This window comes from Megalobrama amblycephala, linkage group LG11 (assembly GCF_018812025.1).
Source record: "Megalobrama amblycephala isolate DHTTF-2021 linkage group LG11, ASM1881202v1, whole genome shotgun sequence".
Classification (NCBI taxonomy): Eukaryota; Metazoa; Chordata; class Actinopteri; order Cypriniformes; family Xenocyprididae; genus Megalobrama; species Megalobrama amblycephala.
Window position 1 is genome coordinate 39,660,790 of NC_063054.1, and position 15,553 is coordinate 39,676,342.

Genomic DNA, 15,553 nt, shown 5'->3' on the forward strand with positions numbered 1-15,553 from the left:
AATCTGTGAATAACTCAAAATGCCCCAGAACCGACTTGTGTCCCTACTTTCCGTGACTGGTCACACATGCTAGTTCTAATGTGCGGGATCCTTTTTCCTCTTTTTTTCATAAAAACTAACAAAATGCAATTACTATAAATTATTGTTACATTTTGCCACCGTTTGTGGCATCTGCTCTCAATTGAATGCCAGAAAAGACAAAAACAACATTTGCAGGCATGATTTTTTTCCCATATTATTTTATTAGGGGTGTTACTGTTAACCCATTAACGCATGTGATTAATCACTAACATGTTAAAATATTTTAACGCAAATAATGCAAATAATGCAAATAATGCAAATTTGCTTCTTAAGACAACAAGTTTTTTCAGCCCTAGTTAGTGGAACAAAATCATGAAGAGAATGTTCATTCGGAGCCATTTTTTGTATTAATTTGATGGTGGATTGCTCTCTCCTACTTTGCAAATCAGGTAGATGTACTGATGTTTTTATAATAATTCATGCTCACTTTTGCATGATTACCAGTAAAGCTGCTTGTTCTTTCATACAACCAACTAACAGCACATTTGCATACTCTAGACCAGTGTTTCTCAACCCTGGTCCTGGAGGACCCCCAACACTGCACATTTTGAAAGTCTCCTCTGTCTGACACACTCATTTCAGGTAGTAGAGTTTCTTCTAATAAGCTGATGAGTTGAATCAGGTATGTTTAATTAGGGAAAAAGACAAAACCTGCAGTGTTGGGGGTCCTTCAGGACCAGGGTTGTGAAACACTGCTCTAGACAGTGTCTTATCACAGAGCAATACATACTGACTAGATGTAACGTAACAGCATGACAACAGCGTTGGAGATCCACTTGCAGGCTTTATTAACAAATGTAGTCAGACAAGCAAGGTCAACACCAGCAAACAGTAACATTACGGGCAAGACAAAAGAGTAATTCACAATACAGGTGAGGGTCAGGGCAGGGAGCAAAAGATCAAACAGTGGGAAATCAGTCCAGAGGTCAAAAACAAGAACAAGCCAAGACAACTGGGTAAATGCTTGGTAGTGCAGCACAGGCTTACAATACTTCGCCGTGTGTGCGTGAGAGAGTGCATCTTAAATAGTCTGTCTGATTGGTGAGTGACAGGTGAGTGACTAATCAGTTCCTAAGTGAGGGATTATGGGAGATGGAGTCCAGTGGGTATCTGGTGTTGAGTAGGAGAAACAACAAGGATTGGATTCATGACAGAGCCCCCCTACAATGCTACATTAATATTTTTATTATCATTACCAGCCATTTGTTTCATTATTTTAACTTCATTTATTACTGTAAATATCCCAATTTCAGCCTTACTGGCCATTGACAATTGGCCCTTGGCCACTGAGTTGTATTTACCGTCACATCCTTGTGGCGGTGGTACACATGGCAGTAATAGGCATTTTGGTTGACCACCTGCTGTGCCATGATTAATTGGGGGGGACCTAATGCTGATGAGGTCTAATGGAGTTTTTGAACTACTGCAATGTGGTCTTTCTAACTTTCGTCTGTCTGGAAACAGCTGCTAAAAATCTACAGGTTGTTTTGTTGGTTTACTTGTCCAGATAGGGGCCCCAAAAGGGAAAACATCTGTGGGCCTTGCATGGACGAACCCATATGGGTTTAGTGTGGGTCCGCACAGCCATGTTGGCTGGGTAACAGCTACTGCCATTGACTGTGATGATGACATCTGATTGCCAAACTAATATCATGTGGACTGTTGTCTGTGTTTGTCTGTAGATTGTCTGGCTGTATGGTGACATATGAAGGCTGTCATTATGTGTCTTCAGCTCTGAGTTCAAACCCCTCACACCTGAGAGAGTTGGATCTGAGCTACAATCACCCAGGAGATTTAGGAGCGAAGCTGCTCTCTGATGCACTCAACCACCCAAACTACACTCTGGGCAATCTCAGGTATGCTGAACAGGAATCTTCTTCTTTTTTTTTTTTTTTTTTTTTAAAAAGATGTACATATTTGTCTAGTTTACTCATGAAACTCTAGAGGGTGCAGGCTGATATGTCCTTTACATGTAATCTGCAAGCAACCACATCATTACTACAAGACACAAGTTGATTGGCCTTTTGCTGATCCTACAGCCAATGAAATTGCTTAAATAGTATTTTTCAGTGTTTGCTGCAATCTAATCCTGCAGAATGCTTTCAGATTTCCTCCACCTCCGCCAGCTCCACCTGCCTAGATCTGCTATGGAATTTATGCATGTCTATTTATGTAGCACATATCTTACATGCTCACAACAGTGTCTGTGTATCTATTAGCAGTAGCCAATCTCTGTCTTTCTCTGTAGTAGCAATAATCATCAGCAGCATAACAGATCTAGTCTGCCAAGACGCAAAAAGGAAGAGGAAGTGACCCGGAAAAGGAAGTAAAATGGTGCGATATGTAATGGACGCAATGGAGGCAGACAACATTATTATACGTTTTGCTTTTTGCACTATCTTTAAAGGTCAGCAAAACATTGCTTTCGTAAGGTGGAGAAAAAAGAGTAGAGCCATTAGTGTCATGTGATCACAATTCGTGTCCACCTGAGTTGACGTCATTTGCCTCCATTCCTTTTTCAACGACATACGACTCACATTTACTGGGGAATATCTGATTTGACCGCTTACATGGCAGATGCAAATGCACGTATCAGATTTATTTCCACATACGAGTGAGGCCTGAAACCAATCAGAGAATATCAGAATTCATGCGTTTTTTTCCTGCTTACATGTTCACGTCATACCCGATCTGTGCCACATGAGAGGAAAAAAAATCGGTAATGTATACAGGTTTTTTTATAAAAGTATATTATATAAAATTATATTTCTTATAATATATTTACAGATTACCTTTTAATACCAACACAATATTTAAAATAAAAATAGTAGCAACAACAACCAAAGAAAGTCAGTGGGGAAAACAGTGGGAACAACATTAAGCATGCAACTTCACTTTTGATCAACTTTAGTAGGCTACAACACTTCGGAGGGGTGCTGACACAAACGCATCGTCCTGGAAGAACACACACACAGAGCCTCGCCTCCCTTGTATTGTGTGGAAGCGGGTTTTTAAAGGATGTGATGCCAAGAGAGGAGCAACGGAATCTGGAGCAACGGAGTGAGAGAAACTCGAGAGAGAAAACATACCCACAAATCAGAGTTTAATATTATATACGCCCGAGGACGTAAGACCACCCCAATAAGAAACAAACTCCAGTGTTATTACAAGGAAACAAAAAAATAAAGAAAAACTATATCAGCCATCAATGAAAAGTCACACACCAACTGAATGGGAAAGAACATCAGCAATAATATTGTCAGCTCCTTTCTTGTGCTGTATTTTCAAATTAAATTCCTGCACAATCAATGACAGTCTCATCAGACGCTAATTGTGATTTGACATGCATGAAAGAAAAGTCAGGGCATTATGATCCCTGACCACTTTAATTGGAAGAGAACTGCTGCCCACATAAAAAAAAAAAAAAAAAAAGTTTGTGCTAATAGTAAGCAAGCGTTTCTTTTTCAATAGTACTGTAGTTTTGTTGAGGTTTTAAAAACTTCCTGGAGAAGTAACACAGGGGGTGGTCAAATCCACGGTCATCATCCTGTAACAGCACTGCTCCAGCTCCTACAACACTGGCAAATACCTCAAGTTTAAAAGGGCAAGTGAATTCAGGGGTGGCCAGAACAGGAGCAAAACACAACAAATCTTTTGCCACTTTAAAATCATTTTCACATTTTCACCAGATAAAGGTTCTAAATTAACTCAATAAGTCAGTAATTGGAGACATGACAGAAGCAAAATTCTTGCAAAATGCTCTGTAATAGCCTACTATTCAATATATGCAGTCTTCCATATAGGGCATGTGGAAGGAATCAGGTTTTGTGACACTGTTAACCTTGTGGTAGTTGTTACAAATTCTATTGGTACCACCAGGGTTAGGTATAAGGATACAAGGTTAGCTGCATGGGCTGGAGCTGGAGACAGCAAGCCCCTGATCCAGCAAATACTTCACCTCCTCTTTCATAATCTCCCATTTTTACAGGATTTACACGATATAGTGATGTTGACGTATGGAAGCTGATCCCTCAATTTTTAATAATGTGCACTATCACAGTAGTCTGAGAGGGAGTATCTGCAAACAAAGAAATTATTCTTTAATCAACAAAATAATATCTCGACGTTGCTGATCAGGAAGATAAGACAACATTTGTTCGATGTTTAACAACATTACTGAATTTCAGTCTTGCAATTCGTTCAAAATTGTTAACTGCATCATCTTTTTCGCCGCGGCCAGTGGGTGTTACTACGGTAACAGATGGGACATCAACATCCTCAGCAGCATGAGCTCTCTTATAATAAGGCTTCAGCATATTCACATGACAGACTCGTGTTTTTCTTCTGCAATCTGGAGTACGCACAACATAATCAGTTTCACTAAGATGACTCTATTTCATAAGGGCCACCAAATTGATGATTCTCACCTTATTGATGAACAGGAATCGTAGTTTGCGAGTAAAGCTGCAAATTCCTCCATTAACGTCAGCTGCCTTTGTAATAATTCTCTGATACGTGCTATTGAAAATCGCTGTGTGGCATATAAATAGCCTATATTAGGCAGCATCTTAGCGAAAGTGCATTTCTTCAAGTTTTCTTCCATTCAGAAAGCTGCATCGTATGATGCAAGCATGCTCCGGCCCGGAACGTTAAGTGCAGTGTGAGTGCAGGCAAGAGGGGGAGTGGGGAGGGGGGACAATCGGGCTCGGGCTCGGGCTCGGTTCAAGGCAACCATGCCTAGTGTGAGTACACCCTAAACGAGAAATACAATAAAATAAAAGATAAAATAAAATGCATTCATAAAAGTGGTGCATTCAGATATACAACAAAAATATAAAACATGTTATAAAAGCAGTTCCATAAGTAAGTGGTATAGAAAAAATTAGAAGTAAATCAAATAAAAGCTTCCCTAAAAAAAATATGTTTTAAAGCCTTGCAAAAAGCAGTGCGCACACATCTCAAACAGTGTCTGTTAGATCACAACACTGGGAATAGAGTGCTATGAATCATTCTTCACACACACAGTAACTGAAATTTAAAACTGTTTAAAAAAATTGCTCAATAAACTGTTGCATAGGAGTGACTCTGTGTTGCTTTAAGCGCATCATTCTGCACACAGGATGTGCATAAGTGCCACTCTGTGTTGGAGCCTTTATAATACTTTTGCACAATGAAAGAATAGTAATAGTCTTTTGTCCTGCCTATAATGTTGTTGCTTCATTAAAAAGTTGTGCTATACAAATGTTTTTAATTGTGTTTTAATTGTGTTTAATTGTGTTTGTGTGTGTGTGTGTGTGTGTGTGTGTGTGTGTACACTACTCACAAAAAAATTAGGGATATTTGACTTTCAGGTGAAATTTCAGAATGCACCTAAAATGCACTATAACCTTTAAAGGTGAACTTAATTTGACCTTCTCTAAACTTTTGAATGCACATGTCCAACTGTTCAATGTTTTAGTACTTCTTGCATAATATGCTGTTCTCTAACAAGGTGATTAACCGCAAAAATCACAACAACTGTTTGATCCATGAATCGAGCACTAAATGTTCCGGTTCAATGAAAATTTGTATTTAAACAGTCCTCTTCATCATGCTGTTCACATTTTGACATCATGAGACCAAGACGAGACTTAACAATTGATCAACAGTACCTGGCCATTGCGAGGCTTCAAACAGGATGTTCGCAGAGAGAAGTTGCCACTGAGCTTAGTATCACAGAGTGTCATCAGCAGGTTGCAACAGAGAAGCAGAGAGACTGGAAGAGTCACAGAAAAGCATAGAAGGGGCATCCTTTGGCCACATCCCATGCTGATGACCACTTCATTGTGAATAGTGCCCTGCAGAACCAGATTATGAATGCCACTCAACTCCAGGCAAGTTTAAGGGAAGTGAGAGGCACCCGAGTTTCACGTCAGACCATTCGAAACCGCTTGCATCAGCATGGTCTGGGTACTATACAATCTGCAAGGGTACCTGACCCAGGGCCGGATTGGGACTCATTTTCAGTCCTGGAGTTTCATGCCTTAGACCGGCCCACTTTAATTCACGACTGACTATATTAAAATAATGCAATTAAAACCTCAATATATAAGTCTGCAATAGTGCACTGTTCTCTACAGTAAATAATTGTATTTTTCAAAAATATCTTCAAATACCCATGATAGTACAAATGATAGTACAAAAAAATGCTAAAATTTGATATAGAGTTATTTTTATAGTTATAATAATTATTTTATAATGTGAACCATTGATTAATTCCCTAGCCATCTAGTGGCTGTAGTTAAAAAATCATGTTATTTTAATTTTAATTTAATTAAGTGTTTGCTTTCCAGTAGATGGCAGTAATCGTCCAATAAAACCAGGCACATTTTTCATGTCTATCACTATAAATGAAATTTAGAAATGTAGATCTTTATTAAAGTGGATTTAACATAAAATGCTATTTTATATAAATGTATATACTTAAATTATTACAAACTGAGGCAAATAAATAACACAAAATACCATAAATCCTACAAAATTGCACAACTTTACAAAATAAAAAAAAATATTAAAGTAGGCTATTACGTTTGTTTAAAAAAAGTTACATGTTACAAAATTACATTTTACTGTCTGGTTATGTAAGCTAGTTGGACAGAAAAATGAATATTGTTGGCCAATGTGTAATAGCATAGCAAGCAACATAACATAAGTGATAGACCATATTTTATTATTTGCCTACTATTATTACAATATGAGTAATAGCTGCATACATGCCTTTATCTTTTGCATGTTTTACCCACTTTCTTTTTTATTTATTTACGTTACTTAAATCGCCACCATAAGCATTGGTCTCCCTGAGCATTGGTCCCCTGCCGGACACCGCAAAAGCCTCCCAGTCAGTGCTTATCTTTCCTCGTCCGGCAAGGCTTACCCGTCTGATGCAACGAGCATTGGTCTCTCCCTAGAGCATTGGTCTCCTCAGAGCATTGGTCTCCCCCTAGAGCACTGGTCTCCTCCCAGAGCTTTGGTCTCCTCCCAGAGCATTAATCTCCTCCCAGAGCATTGGTCTCCTCCCATAGCATTGGTCTCCTAGAGCATGGGTCTCCTCCTGGAGCATTGGTCTCGTCTCAGAGCATTGGTCTCCTCCCGGAGCATTGATCTCTTCCTAGAGCATTGGCCTCTTCCTGGAGCATTGGTCTCCTCTCAGAGCATTGGCCTCCTCCTAGAGCAGTGTTTCTCAACCATGGGTCCATGGACCCCTAGTGGTCCTTGACATAATGCCAGGGGGTCCTTATTAAATATCTGAATGACTTTTATATATTTTGACATTTGACATGTTCCCATAAATGAAGGTATGTCAACTAATGTTATAGTAAATTACAATCGATTGCATTTGTTCATCACAAAGACATTAATGATACCAATGAGCCAATTATTATTCCGGAATCCTTGAGGACGGTTCCAAAGATGACGGGGGTCCATTACTCAAAAGGTTGAGATTCACTGTCCTAAAACATTGGTCTCCCACGATACCCTCTCAGTACGATGCTGTGAGCATTGGTCTCCCAACGGATGTTGTGAGGGCTCTCCTGGCTGGCCCTTACAATTCCCCTCACCCAACCATCGACCAATAGGACTCACTCACCCGTCACCGGGAGCTGCTCCTGTCAGCTGAGTGCGCCCCTTCGGTCAGTCGTTCCTGAATCACACTGCCCCTTCGTCTTTCGGTCAGTAGGGCTAACTCATTCAATGCCGTGAGCATTGGTCTCCCGTCAGATGTAGCCAGAGCCCTCCTGATCGGGCACTCCAAATCACGCGCTCCCTGTCTATTGGCTGGTTGGGCCCGTCCACCTGGTGATGTACAATCCTGTCAGAGGAAGCACGGACCCCCCCGGCCGGACAGTTTAACTCCTGCTGCGCCCCAATTATTAGGTGGTAGGGCTTTACCCATCCGATGCCGTGAGCATTGGTCTCCTGGAGCATTGGTCTTCCATCAGATGCTGTGAGAGCTCTCCGGATTGATCGTTCCAAATTCAGCATCTCCTTGTTTGTTGGCCAGTAGGGCCCGTCCGCCCGGCGCCGTGAGCTGCTCCTGCCAGAGGCAACAAGGGTTCTCCTGGTCAAGCGACCAGGCTTCTTTTTAACATGCCAGCCTGCCAATTCTCACTGTCTCTTAAGAGTCTTTAGTCTGGCGGCTGTCCTTTGCTCTCTTTGCTTTTTGGGGGAGTACTCTGGGTTAGAGACCTGCACTCCCGCGGGAGTACCGCGGGACCCAGCACAACCGAGTGCGGCGCGGGACAGTATTTGATGGGTGAATGCGGATGCGGGCGGCACGATATTATTGTGTGCGGGTTGCGGGAAAATAAAATCATTTGCGGGACTCCCGCAAAGTGGAAATATCTAACAAAATAAAATAACTAGAAACAAATAAACCTTTATTTATAATAAAATAAAATAAAAACGATTTACAGGCGCAGGGTCGGAAGTTAACTCTCGCATGGTTCATAGGCGCGAAACAGCTTATTAGTAAGTTATTAAAGAAAGGAACATGCAAAACTACAAAACCAAGCAAAGGAAAATCTGATATTTGGAAATGTTTTTCAGTAGTATGCGACAGCGATGGAAAGCACCTTCCTTTTGCGAGTTGTGACAAATGCAGCAAAATACTCACATACAGCGGGCACAAGTCTGGAACTTCAGGTCTGAAGCGTCATGTGTGCACCGTTTTGAAAGGCCAAACATCCCTGACATTTACGGCAAGTCAGTCGAAAGTGTCAAGTGCACTAAAAGATATAACAACAGAAAAATGTGTTGACTTCGTTTGTGCCGACATAAGACCTTATGACACCGTCTCTGGCCAGGGTTCCAGGGTTTACATATGCAATGTATTTTAAAAAAACAAACAAACAAACAAAAAACAATACTTATACGTTTACCCGCGGGATTTTGCGGGCGGGAGCGGGACGAAACTTGATTGTTTGCGGGCGGGAGCGGGAGAAAATAATATATATTTTTGCGGGAGTGGGCGGGAGCGGGACACAATCTTGCGGGAGCGGGCGGGAGCGGGACGAAAAAATCCGTCCCGCGCAGGTCTCTACTCTGGGTTCGGGCCAATATTCTGAGCTGGGAGCCCTCCCCTTGGACAGCACGCCAAACACGCATAACTTTTGTTATATTGAATTATATGTACATGTGAATTCTTGAAATTATGTTTTATTAACAAAATTCAGGAGGAGCAGGTTCAGATAATTAACCTAATTAGCACAGGTGGAGAGCATTCAGTTAATCAACTCAACCAATGACTAGAGGTATAAATACAGCAGACTTACATCTGTTAATTTGAGAGTTTACTAGCATCCCTACTCCACCCCATCTCCTCACTTGTAGTTCTATCTATTTTTGCTGCACCAGGGGGAGTCCTCTGGGTTTGGGCCAATATTCCGAGCTCAGAGCCCTCCCCCTGGACAGCACGGCAAATACGCATAACTTTTATTATATTGAATTATATGTACATGTGAACTCTTGAAACTCATGTGAACATGTGAACTCAACTTTTTGTGAGTAGTGTACGTGTATATATATATATATATATATACATACACATGTATCAGAGGTCGCGTTAACCGAAATTTTTTTTTGCAGTGACGGAAAAAGCTGAAGGCTGTCTGTCATTTTGACAGATTACACTGAGGCTAATGTAATTTGTAACTGTAATTCCCACCCCTGTCGAGTTGGTGGCGAGTCCGCTCCAGTGTGGCAGCAAAGCGCGAGTTCAGTCTCCAGAATAAAATGAAAACAATGCGTTTGATTATACACAGGCGAGCACCTAGTTTAAGTCTATTTAATAATAATAAAGTTATAATCCTTTATACTTGCATAATAAAGTTTCTAATCCAGTTTCTTTTGTTTTAAATGGTTCATTTTTTTTTTTTTTTTTTGCTGACTATCAAGTTTATGGTCAACGAATGGCTTTTCTGAGGTATAATGTTACATGACATTGTTTGCAACACTGATTGAGCTGATTAAGACGTGATACAGATTTCGGTAAAAAGCTACCATCTTTAAACATTTTCTGATGTTCATTCATGTTTATTTTCGTTCTGTAAAATAGTAAAGAGAAAGGGAATGATCACGTTCACTCACGATCCACGAAAACTGAAAAGTGACGCACAGTCTTTGTTCAACTTTCTTTTCATAATATAAATAAATGCATAGCCTAGACCTATTTGCTTATTCTGTAAGCTCGTGAATAAAAATGTAAATGTGGCCAAAACAGAAACTATTAAATGTCTTATCATTCAAAAATAAAAATTAAAATGACGGGTAACAATTGATTATGACGGAATTTTTACGATCCTGCCTGGAAAATCCAGCCTCACCACTGTACCAGCGGATGAGTCTGTTCGGCCATTGATTCAATTCGATTTCTAGGGCAGAGCAAATCCGAGCAAACAGGAAGCGGAGTAAACTAATCAGAGAAGGGCGGATATGACGTTAGCAAAGCGACAAGAGAGTCAACAGCGAAAAGTAAATAATTAATGTGTTTTTGGTCATTTAAAACTGAATTCACGGCTGAATAGAACAAACTCTCGGGTCTCCCATGCGCAATCTTTGTTGATATTGAAGGGACTTTCGCCACACTAGAGTGACGCTGTTTGCACGGTACGGTTTGGAGTTGACTTGAATCGCGACGGAGGGTGGACTGACCAGACTGATATATCTTGTAGAAGATATATCAGTCTGGCCTTGCCAGGCAACACTGAGTCCGAAATTTTCGCATGCGTTTTTTCGTATTCGTGACAGAGACCTTTTGTATTCACGCACAGAGACCTTGCACACTGAGTCCGATGCGTATTAATGAATCTGTTGTGAAAAAAAAAAAAAAAAAAAAAAAAAAAATCGCAAAACAATACAAAAAAGAAGTCTTCAAGCAGCGAGCATGATTTAGTTGTCCTCTCTCTTCTTTAAAAAAGAAAAAGAAAGAGGAAATATTGGGTCCATCCAATCCCGAGATTGCATAGAGAGAAAGGAGGGTTCACCTCATCAAGGAGCTGCGTGATTATCCCGAGTGTTTCAAAGTTTACTTCAGGATGTCAGTGGCTCAGTTTGATGTTTTGCTACTGGCACAATCTGAATTTATTTTCTGTTGTAGCAAATTAGCTCAAAATAAATATGAATAATTAATCATAACTAGTTATAATTAATTATTAATATTTTAATCAGTTAATAAAATTAACTTAATGTAATAAAATTAATATTACAATCAATTAACCTGTTGTTCAATGAACACACAGTGTTAATTGTTTATTAATTCTAAGAAATGTTCATTTCCAGGTTATGGGAAATAACAATCTTATTCTACTAAAAGCCTGTAGTCAGGACCGACATGAATAGGGACTCCCTTATATGAGCGCAAAACACAGACAACCTTACGTGTGACATGAACAAGACTTTATTAACTAGACTAAACACTTAAACAACTCTAACATTCACACACATACATGCATACAGTTTACCAAGAGAGAGAGGGCTAAAGCAGAGTACAGGAAGCAAGAGGTTACAGCATTGTTGTACATTTCAGCAGATCAACAGCCTTGAGCAAACCATCAGTTTAGTTTTAACAGGCCCTTCTTTCAAAGGGGTAAGGATACTCAATGTATCCGATAATGAGACTAAGTTTGATACTTGCATGTCTCTCCAAGTTGAATTAAAACTGTCCTGATGCAATTTGTGGAGGCTTCCGTTGAATCTTTGCTGATATTGTCTTGATGAAAGAGAACCAGTTGGATTCAGAGGATCTTTGGTGAATGGAAGGTCTAGGCCGAGGCCTGGCACAAGCTTGGGGTTCCTTAGAAGCTTCTAGCTTCTTAAAGCGTCATCTTGACGTCAGCATTGGTCAGTAAAAGAGAAGAAGAGGAGGAAGAGCAGGAAGAGAGGGCTTGGTCTTGTGATCAGTGTATATAAAGGGTGAAGATGTCACACCCTCTTGAGGTGTCTGAGCCAATAAGGAGTTGCCCCCTCGGAGGGAAGTTTTACGAGTCTTTGTTCTGTAGCAAGATATAGCATAAGACACTGGATTGGATGTTTGAGAGAAGAACCCTCTAGATTCCTATAATACTAACATGTCACAGAGTTAGTAACATGTAACATGAATTACCAAATAGGAAATTAAAGATGGAGTCCGTAGATACCAAACATGTTGCCAATGTGATCTCAGTTAACTATACATTTGCAACTATGGAACATTAATACCAAAATAGTTCAAAAGAGAGAATTAATACATAGAATAAAGCCTATAAAAGGAAAGTCATGAGATGGGAAAATTGGATACATGTTTATACATTTCCCAAGTGGTTATATAGAGAATACATAGGATTAAGAGAGTTTATTTGTCCTTCTCAGGAAGAATGAGTCACTAGTCTCTACAGCATTCTTCTGGATCATAAAAGTACCATATAACTGTAACAGGACACCTAGTTGTGCCTGTGTGCTAGCTACACTTGGGATGCTGGTTGCAGTTTTAGGGGGATGAGTTCAGAGAACTTTGATAGTGAGAGTGAGTTTATGGGTAATTCATTAAATACAATGAATAATTGTGTGGCTGATTGGTCCAGATGCTACACTGTCTTTGTATTTCGCACGTTGTTTGTCATACAGTGCTACTGCTTTGTGCTGTAGACGACGTGGATCAACTTGTCAGATGGCATTCTGGATTTTTGAATTTACGTACAGTGGCTCTGAATTGTCAAAACGTCTCTCAAAATGCGTGCCACGGATGCGAAAAAGCGCAGAAAATCTAACCTGATCCGAATATTTTTATGACGGACGAAAGTTTTGGAGGCAGTGTGCAAACGTGATTGACATAATGTGAGGTCAAATTTATTTTTTGACGTGCGAAATTTCGTATGCAAATTTTGGACTCGGTGTGCAAAGGCCTTTAACCTCACTGGATAGTTTGTTTCTATATATGGCTCCCTTAGAGCTTAGAAACTGCCACTAGAACTGGCGCCACATGTCTTTCTGAGTTGTAGGCCCTGCTTGGGCCTCCTTCAAGACCATGATGGCATAGGTTTGTACTCGTCTTGCTTAAAGAGTAAAAGGTGTTTTTTACTGAGTACATTGCCAGGTGGTATGGTGGCTCAGGTTGAGTTAAACTAGTTAACCTCACTGGAGAAGTTTGGTTATCATATTTGTCTCCCTTAGAGCTTAGAACACTGCCACCAGCTGACGCCACGTGTCTGTCTGGAAGTCGTAGGCCCTCTTTTGGGCCTCCTGCAGTGCATGATGGCGTATGTTGTACTCCTTATGTTTTAGAGAGTAAAAAGTTTTTTACTGAGTACACTGCTTGTTGGATTGTGTTAGGTAGACTGTTATGTGGGCACTCTACAGTCTTATCTGCTGGTTTAACTCGGTTTCATTCTGAACGAGTTCCATGTTTGTGGGTTTTGCTTATCAGCAAGCAAGCTGCTCTGGGTGTGCGGCCTTCACAGGCCTCTAAGCAGATTGAGCATGTAGTTCACATGTTGGCCTTTAGCAAGGCTGCTGGGATGTATTTCTACACAATGTAGAATTTGTGTCATGTTGCAGGCCCCTTTTTGGGTCTACAGTACAGTTTATCTGTTAGGTTGAGCTCTGTACTCCCTCTCATTTGAGGGCTGTCCTGCATAGTACTTAGCTCCTTAACTCTCTGGAGTCGGGTAACGCGCCGGCGCGTTTTGCAGGATTTTTTTCACATTGCAGCAAAACAGACTTAAAATACTCTGTCATTTCTTGTCATAGAGACATAAGTAATATATCAATTGAAACTATAGAATGTCTTCTTTTATTTGTGTACACTCAGAGTAAAAACACAATGTTGTGCTTTTTGTAAAATAAAGAAAACTAACATGATGCGTGATCTCTCGTCTCCCTCTGAACGAAGTCCAATCTGATAGTTCTCAGAAAATGAACTATAACTTAGTGAATACTAATGAAAAAAAATAGACTTATGTCTAAAGAAACATTGAAATGTCAGGTTTTAAATCGTGCAAGTCAAATCGAAAACAAACATTCTGAGCCATGTCAGAAGTCCGTGATTCAGCTCATTATATGAGACATGATCACAGAGGGTTTTTTCACATAGCCTACCTGACTGAAAGGCTTCATTAATATGCAAGTCATTTCAGGTCATTATTTATGTGATTCTTTTGTCTTCTCAGGTGAGAATCACCCATTATTCATGATGATTCACACCTCCACGCATACTGTGTTTCTTGACAAAAAGTTTCTTACAAAAACTAAATCAATATATTGTTTTCTATGAAGGAGTAGGCAGCATAATTTTAACATAATTTTGAAGCAAAAACTCTAGTCTACAACCTCCAATACCCAGAAGTCTTGTGAACACAGATTTAATATATTTTTTGCCTTATTTCAGTGACTTTATTTCATTATTTCTTCAAAAACACAAACATGTACATACATGTTCCTCACATATTATGGTAGCCTAGTTTGTGCTGAATACAGTGTAATGACACTTTTGCCATTAATATGTTTATGAACAACTGAAAAAAGCACAAATGTCAGGGCATGTCAAAACTTCTCCAGGCTCCAAATCAGCCCCAGACTCCAGAGGGTTAAGCTTGTCAGTGATTGAAGGCCTCTCTGAGGCCTCCCTATTGAGGATCAGCCCCCAGGCTGGTACTCCCCTTGTTGGGTTCCTTTAGAGTGCACAGCCTCCTCAGTGCAAATAATCAAGCGCTGAGTAGATCCTAGGATTAAGCAGAGTGTTATTCCCCTCATTGGTAAGGGTAAAAAGCGCTAAGCTGAGTCCTGCTCTCCAGGATGCCCCTCTCTTTGCTCTGGTCTGAGTTGGTTACTGCCTCTTTGCAGTCACTCTTAGTGGTGTAGTGATTTTTACTTTGTCCATCCAAGGACACGAAGTAAAATAGGGATTGGTACTCAAGTTACCGCTGACGTTGTGATTTTTGGATCACACGTCTCTTAAGGCGTGGTTATGAGTACATCAGATGACCACTTCCCCCTTTTTCCCTTGTTCAGGGCACCAATCAAGGTCTTTTACTTTGGCAGTATGAGAACACTCCCAACAGGGGCTTTCATTCATTTAGAATTAATGTAAAGTGGTCAGCTGATTTATCTGAAAGATTGGTGATATTGCTAACTTGTAGAACCTTTTCTGTATTATCAGCACAAGGAAGACACAAGTGTAATAAAATAAATTTTAACTAGTGATTATTTGTTATTAACTAACATCAGCTATATTACATCTAATGAGAATTAGGAAATTATATACTGATAATATACAACAATGCCAAGGTCTCTGGAAAGAGGTTTGGTTAAGTGATATTTACGTTCCACTTGGTTGAGTTCGATGACGATGACGTCTTCCACTGGTTGTGCTGGGTGACAATGCAGTGGGGAGAGGAGCCAGAATCTGTTTCAACAGTCTTGAACACGAAGCTCTGTGGGAAGCTGATCTCCTGGAGCACCA

At 40.2% G+C, this 15,553-nt stretch overlaps 1 pseudogene; it reads left to right on the forward strand.

Annotated features, from left to right (window-relative positions):
* The window catches only part of LOC125278674, a 95,778-nt pseudogene that overhangs the window by 59,820 nt on the left and 20,405 nt on the right, over positions 1–15,553 (forward strand).